This window comes from Cyprinus carpio, chromosome B22 (assembly GCF_018340385.1).
Source record: "Cyprinus carpio isolate SPL01 chromosome B22, ASM1834038v1, whole genome shotgun sequence".
In the NCBI taxonomy this organism is placed as follows: domain Eukaryota; kingdom Metazoa; phylum Chordata; class Actinopteri; order Cypriniformes; family Cyprinidae; genus Cyprinus; species Cyprinus carpio.
Genome location: NC_056618.1, coordinates 25,000,241 through 25,011,208, shown reverse-complemented (window position 1 = coordinate 25,011,208; position 10,968 = coordinate 25,000,241). Strand labels below are relative to the sequence as shown.

Sequence of the window (10,968 nt, the reverse complement as noted above, 5' to 3'; positions counted from 1 at the left end):
TGAGTTATGTATTCAAAAAACGAAATGCTAAAATAAGAAAAAACTCAAAATGCTGTAAATTTAAATTTTTTTGTGATAGTTATGACTTTATAATTATGACGTCATAATTCTAATGTAATATAAGCTTCCATAAGCTACTCCTCAACAATGATGAAATAATCTCTCTCTCTCTCTCTCTCTCTCTCTCTCTCTCTCTCTTTCTCTCTCTCTGTAACTCAGCACCCGCTATCCTCCTGCTGGGGAATTCTGGAGGAAAACAGATGAAAAAAACTGAAAACGGGATAAAACATAAAAGGATTGTGCATTAAGAGGCTCACATGTCTGCTAAAATTACACGATTCCAGCTGCTGGTCTTTGCTTGGTATTCAACCCCTCATGGACCTGGAGAGCTTTCAGTGAGGGACTGGTTTGTGAAGTCAGCGGTGAGTATGAAAATACTACAAACACAACTAACCAATACAGAAGAGTCAATTCCCATTGAACTTTTTGTAAGAACCACTGAGTCCTTTAGGTGTCACCTTGGGGACGCCAAGTGGATTGGCTCCTAGTGAATGGCTCTTGGTTGTTTTGAGTCAGTTTGCACTTTCGAGACGCTCCCTAAGTGTTCAGTTAGCTGGCAGTGTGAGTTTTGAAGCCATACAGCCGTAGTGGAGAGTAGAAGAGAGACAGGCTGGCTCTCATATCACCGCTTCACAGAGTACGACTTATCTTGCCTGCTCTCTCATTTCCCTCACACACTTGTGCCGAAAGCCACACATTAACCCTCCTGTCACTGGGACAATGTATACAGAGAACCTGATGACTACTGGCTGGTGAAAATAGAAAACAAAAGAACGATCCAACGGCGGGAAGAGGGACGATCCGGTTGGGATCTTGGAAGCCGATGCTGCAGCCAGGAGCATCTGCAGGTTTAATTGGGCGACTCAACCCGAGCAGCTGTGCACAGCCTACACGCAGAAGCTGAGAGGGACAGCCAAACCGAGGATAGACGCGTACGCCGAGCTGACAGGGCTGGCTGATGTGGACGTACCACCTGTCAAGTTCTAGCCCTGGGTGAGCACTTTCATCTTCTTCAGAAAAGTGGCTGTTTAGTGTGGCAAATTGGCAGTGTCCCACCTGTAATTAGGGCTTAAATATAGGTTTGGGGAAGTCAGATCTTTAACTTGTCATCTTTTCTGTTGGTTTGACATGGGCTCGGAGGATACAGTATTTTTAATTTCATTCAGTTCCTATTGCTTTAAGAGCTTCAAAAGCATTTATATCCAATGTAATGCAACAATGCTGCATATGCCCACTAACAAGAGCTTAACTACCACTGCGGTGTTCATGCATGCAAACAACGAGCCTCATCATTTAAACACCGTTGGTCTGTCTTCAGTGGATGTCCTCTTCAAAGTGGTTTTAAAGGGATCATTCAACTAAAACATGAGATTTTGTCATCTCTTACTCACTCTCATGCTGCTTCTTAACCTGTATGATTGACATTTTTCATGGAATTGGACAACAGGAGAAATTCTGAAGATTCTTTGCAGGTCTTTTCTGTAAGAAAAGTTTATAGTAATCACATCTGTCCAAAAAGGACAAAAAACGGAAGGGTTTATTAATACAGAATGCATTTAAAAACACATGATGCACGGCGAAGAATGGTGCAACACTTCTTGAAACACGATTTTTCAAAAAAGTTGAATTAAGTTTAATTTGAGAGATAATTTTATAGTGACCACATCTGTCCAAATGGGACAAAAAGCCACAAGGGTTGATTCACACAACGCACAAAAAAACACATGATGCAGGGCAGTGAATTAGGGGGAAAAATAAACGTTTTGAGGTGTTCACTAAAAAAATTGATGTTCAGGTTCGTTGTCAGATTTGAAATAGCATGTCAAGGCATTGTGCAAGATTTAACGCCATTGATGCCAAAACTTACTGGTTTGCACGTGTCGCAACCAAAAATTGCATGCCAGTTTGAATATCAGTGTTGGAAATTTGGATCTTTCATCACATAAAACCAGTGTTAGGGGTATGATCAGATTACTCATTATTATTAATAAAAAAAAAACAAAAAAAAAACCAATGATTTAATATATTAACAAATTTGCTGCCAACTACAGATGCTGCATCTGCCATGTTTTCTCACTGAAACGTTCCCAACTGGGAAACTCTGAATAATTACCACATTGTGGTGACATTCATGTGCATTGAGCTCATAAATATGATCTTCCTGATGTGACATGTGTCCTTATTCTCATCTTGAGAACTAGATTACTGTTTTTCGCCAACTATTCAGAATTTTATTACAGTGTCCATTCTCAAAGGTCATACATCAAAACCATATTGAACACAAATTTTGATGGCAATAAAACAGATGTGAGGCAATTTAATTTAGTCATTGCTGGTCTTGAGGGCATTATTGAAATGGGTCCTTCAGCCCCCACTTACTGTAAGAGACAATCACAGTGTTTATTGGATGGGATTATTGAGATTTGTTTTTTGGCTTCATGTTAATGTTAGGGTAAGTAGAGGTCTTTATTAAAGGATGATGAGTGGAGAGGATCACTCCGTATGTGGGCAGTGGAGGAGGAGGGAAAGACATTGCGGCTCTTGTGTTCAGATCAGTACAGACTATAAAGATCAGGCTTACAGCTGGGAAAGAATAATCACCTTCCTGCCCACCTTGATCCATTCAGCTTACGAGAAGAACAAGGAATGTTCTGTTTTTAAATTGCGTCTTTAAAAGCTTGTTTGTATGGTTGATCTTTCTTATGTTTAATGCTAGAGTTTCATTTTAGATGAGAGTCGACATGGAATCAGAATTTACCCTGTTTACTTTTTTATTGCATGTGATTTATTTTATTTTCAATTTTGATTATTATATTTTATTTACATTTTTTGAATTTTTATTGTGTTTTTATTTTATTGCTTATAGTCCATTTTTTAATATTACATGTAAAATGTCTGTGCCTTTACTGAAGTCTCCATTAATGTTATTTTTCTAGTCTTGTGTTCTCGATTGAGCCCTTGTAAACTGCTGCTGTGTTTCTTTGGTATCACGTTTAATGATTTAGCTTGAGATCCCTCTGTATCATCGCAGGACTGGGTCTCCTCCAAGTCGAAGTACAGTAATTGGACACTTTAAAACATCATGAAAAGGGTACAAAAGCAGTTTTGAGCCAATCGTTAATGTTTTATTCATTGCCTCGGAACAAGGCTTTATTTTGCATATCTGAGGCTCCCGATGGAGTACAACAAAACAAGAGATTTGGCATTCAGCACGTATGACGAGTATGTTATGTTTGTGGTTTGGATATAAATTGCTGGTCAAATATCACTGTATGTGAGGATTGCAAACTCAGCCTCCAGATTAAAGGATTGGTTCATAATTTCTCACTCATTTATTCATCCTCATGGCATTCCAAACCCGTAGGACTTTATTTCTTCTGAGTAGCACAAAAAGAGATGTTTTGAAGAATGTTCTGGTTGCTCTTTTCCGTGCAGTTACAATGGATGAGGACACAAAACTAGTCCATATGACTTATTCATAATATTTCATTGCTATTTATTGATCATTTTCTGTTTCACTCTTCTGTTTTTACAGCTTCACTACAAAAACTACTTGGTGAGACTTTAGACTTTAACTTTTCTTTAAATACTTATTTTCTGTTTAAAATATCTAAAAATCCTTCAACATGAAAGTGACACTGCACAAGATATTAAGGTAATTTATAGATTGTACAAATGTTTTCTTGTAGATATTTTAACTATAATAAGACAAAAAAAAATCATAATTATTTTATTCTCAATGTATTATTATTTTTAAATTGGACACTTTTCACTTCATTCTCAAAGTATTATTATTATCAGTAATATCATTATTTATTATTTTATTATTTATTTATTCATAATGATTCATAAATGGAGAAGTGTTAAGAGAAATTGGGAGTAAGTTGCAGAGGTACTGCCTTTAGCCTGAGGCTTATTCATTTCACTTTTGGTGTGAAAGAGCCTTTACAGTTGCCAAAAATATAACTTATAAGTAAAGTCGTTGAAAAAAAAAAAAACTAATTTTAGCTCATGAATGCACAGAGCCTAAAACCATAAAAAAATGTAATTCTTTGAAATAAACATGAACTGAAATAAAATAAAAATGTAAACTTATTTTAGCTTGTGGGTGAGGCAACATTTCTCAGGACTAAAATAACTCTCTCACACACACACAAAACATATAGGCATAGTTAACCCCAAAAATGTATACAGCTGACAAAAACACAACAAAATTACTTAAACTTACTATACTAGAAATATAAAAGTAAAGAGCGAATGAGAGCGAATGTTGAGCTATTTGACGAAATCCAGTTATATGGCTTCAGAAGTCTTGTAATGTAGAGCTTTAGTTGTATGGACCACTTTTAGAATGCATTTTGTGCTTTTGTGAAGCTGATGTGAAATTAATGAAAAGAAGACCAGTTCAATTCATCAGAAATCTCCTATATTTCACAGAAGAAAGAGTACTGTGGTGCTTAATACATGTACTGTAGTATTTACATGGTACTTCAAAGAATACTAGGGTATAACAATAGTCCCTGGTTCACTCTGTACTGGCAGTGTTCACCTTAAATTGTCGTTTTTTTTGTAGTTGTAGTTGCTGTTATTGCTTGAGGCAGGTCAGCCTGTGCTGCCTAAACGCACCGTGGGGAAATGTGATGCACGGAATGCTTTTCCCAATAACTTCACTTTAAATGTGACAGATTCTTCCAGCCCTTGACATCCGACTTTCTTCCACCGGGTTCAGAGGACGGCGTATAGTGCTTTTCCTCTGCTCAGTCATGGACTAGAATTACCTTTTCACCATCCTTGGATACTTTCTAATGTTCGTTGCGTGGCTCAGGTTGCATGTCTTCGCCCTGCGTTGGGCCTTCATTTCTGCCAGCTCTTTAATTATGTAATTGGATTAACAACCTACGCATCAAACAAGCCCTAAAGCTGTTTGTCCTCTTCTATCAAGATGAGATTGATTTGATGGGAAGGTATTTGATAACCCATCCCCTTAATATCCACTCATCGGTTGCTGGCAGATGGAGGTTGATTAATTTTTTAAATGTTAGTCCCCAAAATAGCTCCTCTGAGTCCACACACAGGTTACACAAGAGGCAGATATCTCACGCTAGACGGCATTAATAGACGTTTCCTGACTGCTGCCATGCTGATGTTGACATTAATTCAATTATTCATTGCACTCTACAATTAACCATGTCTGATACAACTCGAGAGATGACATATTAAGGCCACGTTTTGAATCCGCCTCAAACTTTCAGCCCATCAACATCCGGCGCTATGAATGGTAATGGTGTATAGAGACTAATAGCTCTATTCCACTCATTTTCACGCATGAGAAACACAGTGTCAATTTAAAGACTTCTATCTCCCCTCTGTTCTGCATTAAAGTCATGACTCATTTCATCAAGCAATTTTACTGGCCGAGACGGAAGCAGAGAAAGCCATTAAGCCTGGTGTCGCTTCAACATATAATTCGTATCAGTTCAGCGGAGGAATGAGTGCGATAATGACAGGAAATGAATTTGTAGTGCTTTCGTTTTCTTTTTTTGTGTGTGTGTGTAAGAAAAGAAGGGTCATTCGGTTGGTCATCACATGGTTTCTGGGATAAAAGCATATGAAGCAGCGTTTGTGTTTGGACGTCAACTTTTACAAAGTTTCAGGAATTGCGAGATTGAATTAGAAATGTTTTGAGAATGAAATCAAAATGACTAATTACGTTTTTTATTTTTAGAATGAAATCAAAATGACTAATTACGTTTTTTTTTTTCTATTTAGGTAATTTTGACTAATGCATTGTTAATTTTCTTAAAATATTGCTGCCACTCATAATTTTTTGCTAACGCTGAGTTGCTGTCGCTCTTTGAAAATGTTCTGCTAGTGTTGCTGTTGGACAGTGCTATTTTAGAAACTTTTAACAGTTTGGACACAATTTCATCAGTTATGTAGTAGTATTTTATATATATATATATATATTTTTTTTATTCTGCACTGCCTCCCTTGCAGAGGGTTGGTTGATATTTTCGGTTTTTCTGTAAACGAAACTATGCCAGATTTATTCCAGAAACTTTTGGACTTGAAGAGGCTTTGATGTGGATCATAAGCAAAACAGCCTGTTCCCCAAGGATGGTTTAATTGTTCATATTCCTTTATTGGATCTTTCTTGACAATATGGTGACAGATGGTGAGAGAGAGATCAGTTTAAACCCACACCCCTTTACTTCCAGTCTCCTGAGGAAGCTGTCAGAAAGACCTGGATCATCTCATCAAATGGATTTTGTAATGATGCTCCAATTCCACACACCAAAGTGGAATCAGCAAAAGAGAGTTTGTTTATGCAGTATATTGTGGTGTCTTCACCCCGGCGTTCAGCATGCGGTTCTGGGGCGGCATCCAAAAAATGATTCACCTGCGCTTTGTGGAAATGGATCTGCTCCGTGGAGGGTTTGCCAGATGTTGTGTTACTTGTCTGTGTAGTTGTCAAATGGAAGAATGATGTAGAAAGAACAACTAAAGGTGATTGATTTTTGTTTTTGTTGATGGACAGGATGCCTTGTTGAGCTACAGAGTTCCAGGTCATTCCTATGGGACGTTCTGTAAAGCTTATCTGACCTGAGCAACAGTAAGTGGGCTGAAAGGATTGTTGTTAAGAGCACAATCAGGTGCTTCTGTGTTCGATCAGATGGTAATGTCACTTTGAAACATTCTTGAAATGTATCTTATTATTTTGACTATTGTTAATGTATTGCTAGTTTTCTCATAATCAATCTTCTCATAATTGATTTTTCCTAAAAGAGGATATTGCTGTCAATCCCTTAATTTGGACTTTATTCTCAAAATATTAGGCTACTCCTTTATTCTTATGATTTTCACTTTTATTATAAAATATTAGCCACTATAATTTTCGTAAATATCACTTCTTTAGTCTCATAATTTTATTTTTATTCGCAAAATATTACTATCGTCAAAATATTACTAATTTATATTTTAGAATTTTGGCTCTACAAGATATTACTATTTTTCTCAAATATATATATATATATATATATATATATATATATATATATATATATATATATATATTACATTTTTTATTCATTTATTTACAAAATATAACTACTATTCTCAAACTATTACTGCGTTTTCATAATTTGACTATTCACAAAATATTACTTTTCTCAAAATATCTCGTAATTTTAACTTTATACACAAAATATTACTGCTATTCTCAAAATATACTTTTTCATAATTTTGACTATTCACAAAATATTGCTACTTTTCTTAAAATATCAGTACTTTATTCTCATGCTTTTCACTTTATTCTCAAAATATGTTTACTATTTTATCTCTAAATGTTACATACATGCAACAGAGTTTAACTTTTCTGTGTGATGCCATAGATAAACCATTTTTGGTTTCCCAAAAATTGTTCACTGAATGAACGTCTTAGCAAACAGTTTTTTTATAGAACTTTTTTTTTTTTTAGTGTGAAGTAAATGTAAACAATCTAAAGAAGCTTCTTCCACTTTTTTTTGTACTTTTGTACAGTTTAAGTGTTCATTGGAGGTTATTGTTTGTTCTATGATTGATAATTGAGAATATTGATTTTTAATTTTTTGAAGTTTGCTTTTAGTTTCAGTTTTTAGTTTGTCATTCAGCTGGGCATTTGAGGAGGCAATATAATGACCCCCATGAAAATGCATTCATCTAGGCAAGGCCGAATTCAGAATAGACAGTGCTGATGGGACCTTGGGTCCTCTGAGGACCTGCCATGAATTTCTCATGTGACTTAAAATAGAAAGTACAGGCAAGCTTGAACGTCTTAAGCCTGTTGCCAGGCATTGATGAATTATTCAGCTGTAATGGAAAACACACTGTGATCATAGAGCCACATGTAGCCATCTCAAGCAGCAACTACAAATTCTCACTTTGTTTCTGTCTCCGTCTCCTCCTTTCTTTTAAGCTTTCACTTTTTTCCTCTCACACTGGCTTGGCTATATTGGCGTGGCCGTGCTTTGTGGAGTGTTTTTTTTTATGTTATTTTGACTTTGTCATTGTGGGGAAATTTGTCAAGGACAAAATCAGGTTCTTCATTGTCTGTGTTCGATCAGGGTAACGTAAAATTGCAATACTGTCAGAACTCAAAACTGTCTCTCAAGAAAGGAAGCAAGAGTTGTGATTGGGTAATCCATCTTTTTTGTTACATTCATGTCATTTCTTAAGTAAGTCCATCTGTGCAGTTTGTTGTCTGCTTTTAATGAAAGGAAATATTTGTTATTTTTTTTTTTATTGATTTAATATTAATGAAATGTATAACTATCTATATTTATTGTATTCAAATTATTCTTTTTTGTATGTTTTATATATTTATTAAATTAATTATTTTTTACTATATTTATTGTATTCGATTTTTTTTGTATATATTATATACAGAGATGATTAAGCTTTTTTTCTGAAATATTAATAATATTTACTTTGTGGTGTTAATTTTTTTTTTATTGTAATACATAAAATGATAATATAAAATGTAATTAAATCTGTATATATTTTTAGCAAAATATTCTTTTTATATTTTCCCCAAATATTGTTTATTTTCTGACCCTGGTAACCATCTATAATGGAATTTTAATAATAATTATTTTATTTTTTTAGTTTATAATTATTTTTAAAAAATCATATATACTTACTAAATGCATATAAAAATAAAGAATTATTATTTTCACTTATTATATGCATCATTGAAGGTCATCAGGATGAGAAATTAAGCAGGGCTTGTGGCAAAAATGCCACTGAAAGTGACAAAAATCCCCTAGATATTAAAATAGAAATGAAATGCCCTGTTAATTATTATTATTATTATTATTATTATTATTATTATATTATTCTGTAATCCAATGCTATATATTTTATATTGTAGTGATGGGCTTAATACCTTTGCAGACACTTCAGTTGTGAAATATGAATATTCACTGCTTCAGAGGTGAGTGTACTTGAACATTTGAAGCTGCAATAATGTCAAACTATTTATTTACAATGCATTCCAGCAGAGCATTTTTTTTGTCTATGGTTATTAGTATAGCTTAATTGTTATTAGCTTCTCAGTTATTTAGTATTTAACAAATCTGCAGTTACATTTTTGTGATTTTTGCAATTAGATAACAGGTCCTCATAAAGAGTGTCATGTTCAGAAATAATGAAAAAGAGACTGCAGTCCTTTTGAATTTGCAGAGCTTGCTGGAAAAAAGCTGCACGTTGGATATTCCTCTGTACTTTCTTCGTACTTCATATCTCATTTCATCCTCTTCCTTTCTTCCCTCTTAAGCCTGTTCTCAAAGAGACCTTAGGATTGTCAGTCATTTGCAGTGGCTCAGCGTTAATTCCACCCGAACGCCGGGGCAGTGACGGTGCTCACACCCACAGGATTTGTATGGTGACAGCCAAAACACCAAGTTTGAGCTCTCGGGGAGTAAGAAGGGAGCACCCGTCAAGTTCCCACTGTGTCGAAGGCTTTCTGAAATTCCTCTCTCCCCGAATCCCCTCTTTCTTCCCATCTTTCCTCAAGCCGGGTTATGTCATGCTGTATAATCTCTCTGAGTGTAGTTTCCCCAGATGTTGTAAGGGAACGAATCATTCTTGTTCACCTCCATGCACCAATTTTTCGTTCACTATATCATGAGCCTATAGCATTCAAGCAAAGAATCTAGAATCTATTCTTTCTAGAGTTTCTTACTAGATTAGTAGCTATTTCTTATAATAATATTCCCAAAATTTTTGTAAAAATTTGTTTTAGCTGACTTTTATACCGAATTGGTTGAGTGAGTCATTCAATGATTTACTCATAATGATCCAATGACTCATTCAAAACTCAAAAAATTTGAATCACTGGATTGAATATGCAGATCATTCTCAATGTCACACAATGACAGTGTCACATCAGTTGTAACCTCATTAATCATTCATGCCCCGTTGCATGCTGGGAAGAAGGTGAATGCGAATGAACAGTATTGATATAATATTGTTACTGAGCATTATTTCCTAGAACGCTCATTTAAGCATGTTTTTATTTGTATGTAATTGCATCTTTTTTATTGCAGTTGGGAGTTTGTCATCGCAACTCACATTCTAATGTGAAATTTGCATTTCTATGGTTATTTTGTTTAGCATTATTTACTACTAGAGAGCTCATTTAAAATCATAAGAATTTTGCATGCAGCTTTATTATTATTTTTTTTTTTGTAAATATTGTATTTTGATATAATATTATTTTTTTTTTTGTAAATACAACCTTTTTTGTAAATTAGACATATCTCACAGTGTGTTTTAACTGCTTTACATCATAATTTAATCTTTGAAACATTTTATACTATATTCTACTGTAGAATCTGTGTTTCTTTGGTTATTTTTCAGCATTATTTACTAGAGGGCTCATTTAAGATCCTAAAATTTTGGAGTTATTTACTTGAAATTGAAATTTGTATAGACATTCATACAATAAATAGCAACCTATGGATTAAACAGACAAAATCCAAACCATTTCTAGCCACAAGATAAACTAGTTCAGTATTGTGGGTGTTAGAGAACTGCAGCAAAACACCTCCTGATGTGTTTTCTGGGCCAGAAGGGATTGACAATAGCAGAAAGGCGATAAATCCCACAAAGCGTGAAAACATTAGCGATGCAGCAGGTTTTACGCGAGGCCTCCTCTGCTGCTGGTTAGCCCGCTGTCGTGTGGTCTCTTTCCTAGAGACAGTGTAAATCTGCCAGCTGTCAGTGCTAGGCCACTGTTGTCTAGCCATTGCAGAGATTAGAGCTGGTTATTGGAAACAGCAAAAGCAGGCGGTGTGCCACAGGATTAAAGAAGACGCTGAAGTAGGCCAGGCTCACATCCAGAACAAAAATACGGGGGCCACTGTCCCA

The 10,968-nt window shown here is 35.2% G+C and overlaps 1 long non-coding RNA gene across 1 annotated transcript; it reads left to right on the top strand.

Moving 5' to 3' along the window:
• Positions 1–448: 448 nt before the first annotated feature.
• Positions 449–10,287, top strand: LOC109046713. The gene is made up of 3 exons (XR_002010590.2): positions 449–1,053; positions 8,969–9,031; positions 9,374–10,287. It is a non-coding gene; the product is annotated as an uncharacterized LOC109046713 (long non-coding RNA).
• The last annotated feature ends 681 nt before the right edge of the window (positions 10,288–10,968 follow it).